Here is a 14,099-nt window from a genome sequence, read left to right on the forward strand (position 1 = left end):
TCCTAGAGTATAGCCTCTCAGGGTCCTAACTCATAGCCAGGGGAGTTCACTAAGGAACTTTCCTTGATGGTCCTCAACTCTAAATCCCATCCCACTTGCTCTGCTAGTTTGTGGAAGTACTACCAAGTTTCCTGGCTGCCTTCTGTCAGCCCCAAACATAAGGCTCACCTCCCTGACTCCCAAGGGTCTGAGACCAGTTGGTAATTCTTCACTAACTTGTGAGCACTCTATTTCCTTTATGTTAGTTGTCTATTGCTGAATAACAAATTACTACTAAACTTAGCATCTGAAAATAAAAAGCATTTATTATCTTACACAGATTCTGAGAGTCAGGATCCAGGAGTGGCTTTGGCTGGTTCTGACTTCAGGGTTTCTCACAAGGTTGCAGTAAAGCTGTCAGCTGAGACTGTGTTCATCTGAAAGCTTGACTGGAGCTGGAGGACCCACTTCACCTGGCAAGATAATGCTGTTTTTTGGCAGGAGGCCTCAGCTTCTTCATCTTGTAGACCTCTCTATATGGATGCTTAGATGTCCTCATGACAAGGCAGTTGGTTTCTCCTAGAGTGAGTAATCCAGGACAGAGAGCAAGGAGGTAACCACAGTCTCTTTAAATGATCCAGCTGCTCATTGTCACTTCTACTTTATTCTATTCATGAGAAATGAGTCATGAGGTCCAATTCACATGCAAAGGAAGGGAAATTGGGCTCTACCTCTTGAAAAGAGGACTGATGATGACTAAATGGACACATTTAAGACCCGTCACAGCTGGCAAGTAGGATTGTAGGATTTTTAAGTGATTGTGTTCTGCTTTTCTAGATGTCCTTGGGAATATGATTGATTAAAATTACCCAGTTCATCCTAGAGACATATAAACTACCAAAACTAAAACAGGAAGAAATAGAAAATCTGAACAGATCCATAACCAGCAAGGAAATTGAAACAGTAACCAAAAACCTCCCAACGAACAAAAGTCCCGAGCTGGATGGCTTCCCAGTGGAATTATACCAAACATTTAAAGAATTAACACCTATTTTTCTGAAGCTGATCCAAAAAATAGAAATGGAAGGGAAACTTGCAAATTCTTTCTATGAGACCAGCATTACCTTGGTCCCCAAACCAGACAAATACTCCACCAAAAAGGAGAATTACAGACCAATATCCCTGATGAACATGGATGCCAAAACTCTCACCATCATACTACACAATAGGATCCAACAGTATATTAAAAGGATTATTCACCATGACCAAGTAGGATTTATTCCTGGGCTGCAAGGGTGGTTCAACATCCATAAATCAATCAACGTAATACACTAAATTAATAAAGGAAAGGACAAGAACCATATGATCTACTCAATAGATACAGAAAAAGCATTTGACAAAGTACAGCATTCTTTCTTGATTAAAACTCTTCACAGTGTTGGGATAGAGGGAACATACCTCAATATGATGAAACCCATATATGAAAAGCCCACAGCAAATATCATCCTCAATGGGGAAAAACTGAGAGCTTTTCCCTTAAGGTCAGAAACACAACAGGGATGTCCACTCTCACCACTGTTATTCAACATAGTACTAGAAGTCCTAGCCTAAGCAATCAGACAACAAAAAGAAATAAGAGGCATCCAAATTGAGAAGTGAAACTCTCACTCTTTGCAGATGACATAATACTCTATATGGAAAACCCAAAAGACTCAACCCCAAAATTGCTAGAACTCATAAAGGAATTCAGCAAAGTGGCAGGATATAAAATCAATGCACAGAAATCAGTTGCATTTCTATACACTAACAATGAGACAGAAGAAAGAAATTAAGGAATCAATCCCATTTACAATTGTACCAAAAACCACAGGATACTTAGGAATAAATGTAATCAAAGAGGCAAAAGATCTATACTCAGAAAACTATAGAACATTCATGAAAGAAACTGAGGAAGACATACAGAAATGGAAAAATGTTCCATGCTCATAGTTGGAAGAACAAATATTGTTAAAATGTCTATGCTACCTGGAGCAATCTATATGTTCAAAGCAATCCCTATCAAAATGCCATCAACTTACTTGACAGAGTTGGAACAAATAATCCTAAAATTTATATGGAACCAGAGAAGACCCCAAATAGCCAAAGGAATGTTGAAAAAGAAAACCAAAACTGGAGGTATCACAATTCCAGACTTCAAGCTGTACTACAAAACTGTAATCATCAAGACAGTGTGGTACTGGCAGAAAAACGAACACATAGATCAATGGAACAGAATAGAGAACCCAGAAATGGACCCTCAACCCTATGGCTAACTAATCTTCAACAAAGCCATAAAGAATATCCAATTGAAAAAAAGACAGTCTCTTCAACAAATGGTGTTGGGGACACGTGGACAGCCACGTGCAGAAGAAGGAAACTGAACCATTTCCTCACACCATATACAAAAATAGACATAAAGTCATTGAAAGACCTAAATATGAGACAGGAATCCATCAAAATTCTAGAGGAAAACACAGGCAGCAACTTCTTTGACCATGGCCACAGCAACTTCTCGCTAGACACATCTCCAAAGGCAAGGGAAACAAAGGCAAAAATGAACTATTGGGACCTCATAAAGATAAAAGGTTTTCACAGCAAGAGAAACCATCAACAAAACCAAAAGGCAATCTACGGACTGGGAAAATATATTTACAAATGACATATCAGATAAAGGGCTAGGATTCAAAATCTATAAAGAATTTGTCAAACTCAATACCCAAGGAACAAATAATCCAATCAAGAAATGGGCAGAAGATGTGAATAAACATTTCTCCAAAGAAGACACACAAATGGTCAATAGACATATGAAAAAATGCTCAACATCACCCATCATCAGGGAAATACAACTCAAAACCACCAAGAGATACCACCGCACACCAGTCAGAATGGCTAAAATTAACAAGTCAGGAAACAACAGATGTTGGTGAGGATGCAGAGGTTGCGCGGTTGATGGGAATGCAAGCTGGTGCAGCCACTCTGAAAAGCAGTATGCAGGTTCCTCAAAAAGTTGAAAATAGAGCTACCCTAAGACCCAGCAATTGCCCTACTGGGTATTTACCCCAGAGATACAAATGTAGTGATCCGAAGGGGCACCTGCACCCCAGTGTTTATGGCAGCAATGTCTACAATAGCCAAACTATGGAAAGAGCCCAGATGTCCATGGACAAATGAGTGGATAAAGAAGATATATATATATATATATATATATATATATATATATATATATATATATATATATAAAATCATATATATATGATAAATATGATATATATGATATATATATATGATCATATATATGATATATGATATATATATAAAGGATCATAGGAGAAGAGAGGAAAAAATAAAGACAAAATCAGAGAGGAAGTAAAAGCACTAGAGATTCTTAATCATAGCAAACAAACTGAGGATCGCTGGAGGGGAGTGGTATGGGAGATGGGGTAACTGGGTGACAGGCATTAAGAAGGAGATGTGAGGGTGGGGGTGAGTGGGTGACGGGCACTGAGGGGGGCACTTGACGGGATGAGCACTGGGTGTTATTCTGTATGTTGGTAAATTGAACACCAATAAAAAATAAATTTATTAAAAAAAAAGAAGGAGATGTGATGAGCACTGGGTGTTATATAAGCCTGATGAATCACTGACTTCTACCTCTGAAACCAAGAATATATGTTAATTAATTGACCTTAAATAAAATAAAAATAAATAAATAAAATTACGTAGTGCATCATAACCTGAGGTACAAGCCTATAAATTTGGTTTTTATTCTAAAAATACAAATTACTTATTTTGTACTTATTCTTTTAAAGAATGATTTTATTTATTGGAGAGAGAGAGAGAACAGGAGCAAGGAGGAGGGACAGTGGAAGAGGGAGAAACAGGGTCCCCACCAAGCAGGAAGCCTGAGGCGGGGCTCGATCCCAGGACCCTGGGATCATGACCTGAGCTGAAGGCAGACACTTCACTGACTGAGCGAACCACCCAGGCACCCCTGTACTGAGTCCTGCATGCTAGTAAATCTTCTGGCTTCAGATTTTCGCACAGTAATAAAAGAATATTCTAGACTGTGATTGATTATTATCGTTATTCTTTTCTTCCTTCTTCCTCCCAGGAAAGGAAGATTGATGTTTCAGATAGCTAAAAGAAACCTTAAGAACAATCAAGTTTTCTCGTCTCTGTTTCTTTCTACTAGTTTGACATACATCTTAAATTTTCAAACATCAAAGCACCGCATTCATCCTTCTTGACAAGAATGAAAACGAACCAACAAAAAGCCCAGTGGAAACAAATATTTACAAGCAGTAGCAACTAGATCCCTAGAGGACAATGATAAACGAGCGACTCTTCTAAGATAGAGTGCTCTGTAAAGAAGGCTCAGTACGGCACAGTCACATGGGCTCAGGCCTAGGCTGAAGGCCAGCGGGCCCTCGTGTTCCTAACCGGCCAGGTGCAGGTAGGGCGGGTGGTCCCCTGAACAAGTCCTGACGTCCCACAGCCACTGCTTGAACGGCAGCGTTTATTACAGAATTCATATCGTTAAGTTCATCGATCGTCACAGTTCCAATTGTACTATTTACCAAGCACTAGGAAAGTATTTCTATATTTTAGCAACCGAGTCAGCCACGCCTTTGATGCCACTGCCTACACATCAGCCCTGAAAGGGTAAAGTCATTCATTACAGTGTCGTTTGTGATAGCAAAACCCAAGTGCCCCATAGGAAGGAAGGAACGGGCTGGATAAATCACCGGTGGCACAGCCTCACGGCGCAAGACCAGGCTGCTGCTGAAGAAAGAAAAGAACAAGGAAGCCGTCTACAGACTGATTAAGCTACAAAACACGTTGTTAAGTAAAACAGGTTCGATGCACAACTCTCTGTGCCCTCCTTTGGATAAAAAGAGGGTGTGAATAAATAAGAATGCATGTTTATATTCGGTTATATTTGTTCACACGACAAGGATACATAAGAAACTAATAAGATCAAATACTTACCATTCCCTGTGTGGTTCCTTGGAGGTTGTGAGTACATTACTTAGCCCTAACAGTGAATCGAATAAAAACGTGTTGATTTACCGAATGCTCAGTACAAGCCTAAGGAATTTATTTTTCGTGGGCCTGGCTGGCTCAGTGGGTTAAGTGTCTGCCTTCAGCTCAGGTCATGCTCCTGGAGTCCCGGGATCGAGCCCTGCCTGGGGCTCTCTGGTCTGCTGGGAGTCTGCGTCTTCCTCTGCCTCTCTCCCTGCTCCTTCTCTCTGTCTCTCTCTCTCTCTCTCTCTCTGACTCCCTCTCTCTCTCTCAAATAAATAAAATCTTTGAAAAAAGAAATGTATTTTCCTTAGTGGCCTGTAGGACAGCTTTCCACACAGGCTCCAGGACCCTGATGCAATGCTCCCGACCCAGTCCTGCCAGAGAGGGTCCGCCTCCCTCCCCTAGGATCAGTCCAGGTGCCACCACCACCACCACCCCCAGCCAGAGGGCTCCTTCTCCACCTGGTCCAGCAGCGGGATGGGGGAGCAGGCCCAGCCCAGCGAGAGGCCAACCAGGCTCCGCTCTGCCCAGGGGCCATTCTGCACTCTGGGCTCGGAGCGTGTCCCCACTGAGGTTTGGAGCTGTGGTGGGACCTTGGAGGTTCATCACCCCCCCATAGGTACCTGCTTCCCAAGTGACAGATGTGGCTGCCCCAGTGTTGGGACAGAAGCCTCCCTCCCAACCGTAGGTACCATGGCCCCTGCGGGCTGCATCCTGCCCTGTTTTTCTCTCTTTCATCCTCATAACGGTCCAGCTTGGCAGATAAGGAAGCTGAGACCCAGAGAGGGCGCAGGTGGGGTGGGGGGGGTCCTACAGCAAAGGTGGGAGAGGGGGGCAAAGACAGCTGCCGTGAGCTTTCACGAACTCACCTGGAGGCAGGACCAGTGGGCCTGAGCGGAGGGACCCGGGAGCTGGGTGGTGAGAACACAGGGAGTAGAAAGGCACAGGGTGACCGGGCTGTCCAGGTGGCCAGGATCCCCGAGGGCTGGGCTGAGGGGCCTGGACGGCAGCCTGAGATGGGCACGCACAGGTCTGGCCTGGGGAGGGGGGTGCACCCAGGTGAGGGGCAGCAGGGCTGGGGGAGCGGGTGGGGGGTTCTAGGAGAGGGATCGTGAGGCCGGGTCAGGGGGCAGCGGGGAGCCAGAGGAGCAGAATCGGAGGTGGGGCTTGGGGACTGATTGGCCGGCAGTGGAAGAGAAAGAGGGAGACAACGATGATTACCATAGCCTGGGCCCATTCTGGGCGTGCGGCTCAGTAGCACGTGCGCCACACTCGCTGTCACTTAGTCATCACAACAAGCCTCATGAGGTGGGTGCTCTTATGATCCCCACTTAGCAGATGGGCACCCAGGCTCCCAGGGGAGGGCTCCTTGGAAGAGGTGACAAAGCCAGGTTTCTCCCTCTGGTGCTAGGCTGCTGGTGTCCACCAGGGGGCAGAGAGAAGCCAGGAATTCAGACACAGGTTCCAAGCTTTCCTGAACTTCCCTCTGCCTGCCTGCCTGCCTGCCTGCCTGCCTGCCTGCCTGCCTTTGTGGTCAGAGACCTGGGGGATCAAGGGACCTAACCCCTCTCCGTCCCTTTACCGTGGGGTAAATGGAGGCCGGGGAAGGAGAGGGAGCCACCCAGGGGGCAGAGCCCATCAGGAGCAGGAGTGGCACCAGAGCCCCAGACCCCAGCCCTGGACTCAGGTGACCCCCAGCGCCTGGGGGGCGACACCCTGGGCCCAGCTTCTGGACTGTGGCGGGGGCTCCCACCCCAGCTGTGAGCTGCACAGACATCCATCGCTCCAGGGGAGCCACACGGCCCTGCCCGCGGCCAGGATACAGCTGCCATTTCCTGAGCCAGGCTCCCCATCACCAAGAAGTTCCTAAGTCCCTGTAACAGGGGGCGGGGGGTCTCCCTCCCAGGACTGTTGTGAGGATTCATGCAAAGGGCTGACCGCAGAGGAAGTTCTCAGGCAGTGGAGGCTCTATTGCTCTTGTTGTTCCTATTTTATTATTAATAGCGAGTTGCCGGGCAACCCAGGGAAGCAGGTGTCTCTGATGCCTGTTCCTCAGAAGAGGAAGTGAGGCTCGAAGAGTCAGAGCTGGGGTCCTAGGACTCCAGGCCCTGGCACCCACACTTGCCTAGGAGGGCCTCTTCCTTTGGTCTATTCTTTGACTCATTCATCTAACTGTTTGTGTAGGATGCTCTCTGAGCCTGGTCCTGTAGTGGGCACATGTGCCATGTGCTGGGCCCTGAGCCTTCAGGCTCCCTGGGTCTGGGCACTGAGTATGGGGCCAGGGGAACAGAAAGCCAGGCCTGAGGGTGCAGGCTCAGTGCCACCTCTGGCCAGGGCTTGTGTATCTTCCGCCCAGAAGCACACACTGGGGGGCAGAGCATGCACTGGACAGCCTTCTGCCCTCAAGATAGCCTCAGGATTACACCCTCATCTAGGGGCCACTCCAAGGCCAGAGGGCTTGGGAAGAAGCCTCCTGCCACTGGTTATTGGGAGCTGCTTCTAGGGAACCCCTCCTGAGTCCCTGCCCTGTTGCCTGAAGTGGGTGTGTGCCAGTAAAGGCCCCCTTTTGCCCAGCCCAGGGAGGATCCAGGCCAGGGGAAGGGGATTTAGCCTGGGAATCAGGGGTCCAGGGTCACAGTTTGGGGATTACCCTACCAGCAATGCCCCTGCAAATGACAGCATAGGTGGGGTCTGTACCAGCTCAGAGAGATGCAGAGCAAGTGCAGGCTGAGGTCCAGCCCCACTCAGCACGGCTGGGGGCCCTGGAGGAGCATGCCGTCCACCTTCAGGAGACAGTCTCTTTTTCTGAATCACCATAGGCTGGCAGCGGCCCTGACAATAGCAGTCACTACAGCCTAGGGTTGGGGGGGGGGAGGCTTGGGGTGGCCTGGGACTGGGAGCTGGGCCTGGGGGTCCAGCGCCCATCCCTCTTTGAACAAAAATGCTGAGGTGAGGTGGTCTCTTGTCCAGATCCGTGCCCCTCTTGTCTTGTTCACAAGAAGGGGAGAAGGAAGGAGAAGGAACTCAAGGAAGGTCGTGGGCTGGGCACCACCTCGGGAGGCCAACCCCCACCTCTGATGAGCTGCTAGCACTTTGCTCAAGAGGTGTCCAGGGACTAGGGGGGCCCAGCTGGCTCAGTCCACGGAGCTCTCAACTCTTGATCTCGGGGCTGTGAGTTCGAGCCCCACAGGGTGGGGGTAGGTATAGAGATTACTTAAAAAAAAAAAAAAAAGTAGAAGCATCCAAGGAGAACCACATCACTACCTTGGGGTCTCAGTCTTCACTTTTCATTCCTCCAGGCCTCCAGTCCCGATATGTTCCCCCAGTGCCTGCTGCTGCTAATGCCCCAATTCCCTCACACCCCTGTGCACTCTGCACCTGACAAACCATTGTGGTGACACCGACCTCTGGGTTGAGGGAGGCCAGGCCCGGGGCTGTGAAGCCACCACCCTGGACACCACGGGGGAGCATGGCAGGAAGGGAGGTTCAGGCAGCCTGGCCAAGCCCCGGGGGGATGCCAGCCTGGGGGCTTCTGGGACGTGCACCCCTCACCCCGGGGTGGGGGGGCAGCCAGGAGGTGCTCCAGGCTGGGCCCTGACACCTCTATGCAGCCCCCTGAGGCCGTGTAAGGACCCGATGGCCTGGAGGTCAGGTGCCCCGGCTGAGGACCTGCAAGCACCTGGAGAGGCAGCCGGTTGTGGCGGAAGGACGCCTTTGTTCCAGGTATTTTCTCAACGGTGAGGCTGGGCTGCCTGCCAGGTGCCAGGGCGCACTCTGGCCTCCCGCCCCACGGGCAGCTTTGCCGCCAAGGCCCGTACCTGGCTCAGGACTCCTTCCCGCGCTTCCTGGGCCCCAAGGGAGAGGCAGGCCCTGGGGGGCAGATGGCATGGGCCACCTCCCCACCCACCCAGCCTCTTTCAGGAAAGGGGACTCACCTAGAGCTTCTCATGTGTTTGCCATTTAGAACTACATTCTTCTAGGACAATAGGTTAGAAACAGAAAAATACAAACTTTTGCTCAACAAACTATGATAAAACTGCATTGTTGGATAGAGGCTCTGTCTGGCTTTGAATCCCAGCCCTGCCACTTACTAGCTGTATGACCATGGCAAGTGACTGATCCACTCTGTGCCTCAGTTTCTTTTTCTGGAAACTACGGGTGATCGTTGTACCCACCTCATAGGAGCGTGGTGAGGATTTAACAAGTTGTCACACGTAAAGCTGTCAGAAGAGTCCGGGTCGTAGCGCTGTACCGGTATTTGCTGTGATCATGGTGGTGACATCAATGAGGATGATGTTAGTCAAGACTCTTGGCTGCACAGAACAGAAACCACTCAGGCAAGCTTAAGCACGAGAAGATTTGACACAAGTCTTCAGAGGTGTCACATGGAGCCAAAGGGTAGGGCACAACCAGGCCTCACCAGCAATAAGAACCAGGATCTTAAAAGTCATTGAGGAGCCAGGAAGCTTCTCTCTGTCTCTGAGCCTCACCATCACCCATTTCACTGAACATATGGCCAGACGTGGCCAGCTCTGAGTCTCCAGGTCAGGAGCCCAGCAGACATGGACTGGCATCTCTGAATCCCAACAGCAACATCATGGGAGGGAGAACCCATTGCCCTATTTGGGTCATGTACCAAAAGTCCATCAACCATGACCAAGGGGACCATCAAGGAGCCAATCCTGGGAGCAGTCTAGGGCCTAGAGACAGCAGCATGGGCCAGGCAGATATTCCTAAGGGCCCCTCTCCACTCCAGTTCTGCTCTAGAGTGAGGGTCACAGACTTGTGCACCAGTCCTACTATTGCCTCAGAGAATCACCTACATCTCTGAGCCCTTTCCCTCTGTTCACTCAGAGCCTTCTGCAGCCCTTTATCATAGTACATAGGTGGTATTATCATTATTTGTTTATGTATCTGTCTCCCTCAATAGACTGGGATTTTCATTCATTTTTTTCAGTGTAATAAATACCTACCAAACACCAGCCATGTGTTAGGGCACAGAGAGGAATCCAACAATTCCTCTCTGCCCTCCTGAGGGCTCAGTCTATGTCCGGGGACATGAAGTCATATGAAACAGGTCAGCCTCCCTATCCAGCTCCTCCCAAGTTCAGGTGTTAGGGACTTTTTTCCCCACACCATTGATACTCAGTGTCAAGATCCTACCTTCTGGGCACCTAGCTGACTCACTCAGTAGAACATACAACTCTAGATCTTGTGGTCATGAGTTCAGGCCCCACAATGAGTATAGAGCTTACTAAAAAACAGGGAGAGAGTGAGAGAGAGACCCCACTTATTGTTTTATGAAGCTTATAAAGTTCCTGAGCTGTCATGAAAAGCGGGTATCCACAGGAAATGGCTCATGTGGGGCATGGAGTGGGTGGGCACCATTTCTCCTGAGTGATCCAAGGCCAACAGCAGGCAAGAGAACAGCTGACAAGAAAACGACTTCACCAGGAGTGAGAAGAGTGAGGAGCAGAACAGTGACAGTGGTCTCAGCACAGATGATGGCAGAGTGGACATCATGACCTTGTTGGCTCGGCCGCCACAGCGCCACCCAGCTCTGCTGCTGGGCAATCTGTTGACACTGACTCTGCTCCTGTCTGATCTCCAGGTTCAACTCCTGTCCTCACTCCCTGCCGAGGTGACCCCTAGCCAGCCTTCCCATGAGCAGGATGGGCCAGGCACTTCACTCTTTTAGTCCACTATGAAGGCATACACTTTATACTCTGCCTCCTTTAGGACCACTTCCTTGGGTTCTCAAAGTCTCTTCTCTCCATAAAGTTCACTGCTTGGCTCACAAACTATTTGTGTGGGTGTCCACATGGAAATTACTCTGGAAGTTGAAAAACTAAACCTCTTTTCCTTTCTCTTTGCATTCTTATTATACGGACTAATTTTTGAAGATGATGTGAATGCCTCTGACTGACTGTGGGAGGGTCACATACAAGGAAGTGTGGACAAGAAAAACACAAATGTTAGTATTTCAGGATGTTCTCTCTTACACACATCATGAAATGATTGTATATACATGATAGGGCCTCTGATTCAGGTCACAGAGCTTCCAGAGTTCCAGCAGTGGTGGGAGGAGACAGCAGGGAGTCCTGTGCCCAGGAGGTGATACTGCGGTGAGCCTTGAAGGGATGGGCAAAGAGTTCCAGGGAAGCGAGGTCATGGGGAGAGCATTCTGAACCACATCAACAGGACTGAGAACATGGAATGATATGGGAAAACCTGTGTGCCAAGCACTGTTCTAATAAATTAAAAAAGATTTTATTTTAGGAGCACCTGGGTGACTCAGTTGGTTGAACGTCCAACTCTTGATTTTGACTCAGGTCATGATCGCAGGGTTGTGGAATCAAGCCCCACATCAGGCTGTGCGCTCAGTAGTGGAGTCTGCTTGCAGATTCTCTCTCTCTGCCCCCCTCTGCTCCTCCCCGGACTCATGCCAGATAGATAGATAGATAGATAGATAGATAGATAGATAGATAGATAGATAGATAGATATCTACCCCCCCAAAAAAATTTATTTATTTTAAAATAATCTTGGGACGCCTGCGTGGCTCAGGAGTTTAGCACCTACCTTCAGCCCAGGGCGTGATCCTGGAGTCCCGAGATCGAGTCCCGCATCAGGCTCCCTGTATGGAGCCTGCTTCTCCCTCTGACTGTATCTCTGCCTCTCTCTGTGTGTCTCTCATGAATAAATAAAATAAAATCTTTAAAAATAAAAATAAAATAATCTCTACACCCAACATGAGGGTTGAACTCACAACTCCAAGATCAAGAGTCACATATTCTTCCAAGAGAGCCAACCAGGTGCCCCTCTCATGAGTACTTTAAGTAATTTAATTAATGTAATAAATTTAATCATCACAACAATCTCGGAGGGCCAAAGTTTTAAAAAGATGAAACTAAAGCACAGAGCAGTTAAGTTATTGGCCTCAGAATTCCTTTTTGGCAAGTGGTAAAGCTGGGATTCAAGGCTGAGTAGTATGGCTTCAGAAGCTCTATAACCCATGTTTTGAGAAATTACAAGTAGCTCTGTTACGGCTCATAGATTTGGCTAAAAGGGTGAGCAAAGAAGGGCACCTGGGGGGCTCGGCAGTTTAGTGTCTGCCTTTGGCTCAGGGCGTGATCCTGGGAGTCCTGGGATTGAGTCCTGCATCGGGCTCCCTGCATGGAGCCTGCTTCTCCCTCTGCCTGTGTCTCTGCCTCTCTCTCTGTGTCTCTCGTGAATAAATAAATAAAAAATCTTAAAAAAGAAAAAAAAGAGTGACCAAAGAAAAGACCACAGAAGGCCTGGAATACCATAACGGCGCATGGGTGGCTTAGTCGGTTGAGCATCTGACTCTTGATTTCGGCTCAGGTCTTGATCTCAGAGTCGTGAAACTGAGCCCCACAGCAGGCCTTCTGCCCAGTGTACAGCCTGATTGTCCCTCTCCCTGTGCTCCTCCCTCTACCCCCACCTCCCTGCCCCCAGCTCACCCACCCTGTCTCTCTAAAATAAATAAATAAAACTCTTAGGAAAAAAAAGAAGAAGAAGAAGAAGCATAATGGTTTATGGAGGGGATCAGAACCAGAAACAGAGGCCCACTGCCCAATTTGGGTCATGCATCAAAGGCTCACCAACTAAGAGACTGTTTTAACTGCCTGGATGAGAGACAATGTGATCTGAAGAGCGACAGTTGGAACAGATGAGTTCCAGGAATGTTGGGTGGGTAGGATGGTGTGTAAGACATCCACATCCTAATGCCTGGAACCTATGAATGTCACCTTATTTGGATTATCTTGGTTATCTGGGTGGGCCCCAGGTAGATTGCGAGGGTCCTTCTGAGAGAAGGATAGATCAGAGGAGGGGCAAGAAGGCAGAGATGCAAGTGGGCAGCTCTAAGCCAAAGAATCTGGGTGGCCTCTAGAGGCTGAGACAAGGAATGGAGTTTCCTTTAGAAGCTCCAGACTGGGTGACAGGCACTGAGGGGGGGCACTTGACAGGATGAGCACTGTGTGTTATACTATATGTTGGCAAATCAAGCTCCAATAAGAAAATATAGAAAAAATAAAAATAAATAAAAATAAATAAAAAGCTCCAGGGGGATCCCTGGGTGGCTCAGCAGTTCAGCACCTGCCTTTGGCCCAGGGCGTGATCCTGGAGTCCCGGGATCGAGTCCCATGTTGGGCTCCCTGCATGGAGCCTGCTTCTCTCTCTCTCTCTTTCTCTCCCCCTATGTCTATCATGAATAAATAAATAAAATCTTAAAAAAAAAAAAAGAACTCCAGAAGGAATCAGCCCTGCTGACAACTTTCAAACTGTCAGATGATAAATTTGTGTTGTTTTAAGCCACTAAGTTTGTAGTTACTTATTATATCAACAATAGGAAATAAACACAGATGATAAAACCTGGTGACCAGGTAGTTACTGTGGGATGTCCCAATCAGATGGCGTGGGGCCACTAAATGTGGGGAGTCCTGATTGAGTGGAGACCGGCAGTGGAGGTGGTGATAGAATTCACCCAACACAGAACAAAAGAGAAGTTTATCAATACACTGCAAAGAAGCAGTGGGCAGGCCAGCAAAGGAAAGACTGTCTGCCACGAGGCAGTGGTGAGGGGCCTTGGGGACAGGACGGAGTGAGGGAGTATTTTCCCTTTTTTGATAACCTTAGGAACTGTGCCCAGTTTTTATTTATTCATGAGACACACAGAGTGAGAGGCAGAGACACAGGCAGAGGGAGAAGCAGGCTCCCTGTGGGGAGCCCGATGTGGGACTCGATCCCAGGACCCCGGGGTCACGCCCTGAGGCAAAGGCAGATGCTCAACCACTGAGCCACCCAGGCGCCCCAGAACCGTGCCTGGTTGTAAATGGTCAGTTAGGGCCTATGGCTATTTAGAGATGGGTCGCTTCATGAGCCTGTTTGCATTGCCTGTCAGCATTGAGCTCCAGAGTCGCTGTGGGCTTGCTCTACAGTCACAAAAGAAGGGAAGGGTTGCAGAAAGGGTGGGGGATGACAGCCAGGCTCTTGGCTTGGGTAACAGGGTCGGTGGTGGGAGCACTACAATCAG

At 48.4% G+C, this 14,099-nt stretch overlaps 1 long non-coding RNA gene across 2 annotated transcripts; it reads right to left on the reverse strand.

Annotated features, from left to right (window-relative positions):
* Positions 1 to 282: 282 nt before the first annotated feature.
* On the reverse strand, positions 283 to 11,684 carry LOC121481349. 2 transcript variants are annotated; one of them, XR_005985264.1, is made up of 3 exons: positions 11,624 to 11,684; positions 9,219 to 9,356; positions 283 to 558 (listed from the first exon to the last, which is right to left on the reverse strand). It is a non-coding gene; the product is annotated as an uncharacterized LOC121481349 (long non-coding RNA). The 2 variants fall into 2 exon arrangements; XR_005985263.1 differs by lacking the exon at positions 11,624 to 11,684 and having other exon boundaries at positions 9,219 to 10,667.
* Positions 11,685 to 14,099: the final 2,415 nt, after the last annotated feature.

Source organism: Vulpes lagopus, chromosome 23 (genome assembly GCF_018345385.1).
Source record: "Vulpes lagopus strain Blue_001 chromosome 23, ASM1834538v1, whole genome shotgun sequence".
Taxonomy (NCBI): Eukaryota; Metazoa; Chordata; class Mammalia; order Carnivora; family Canidae; genus Vulpes; species Vulpes lagopus.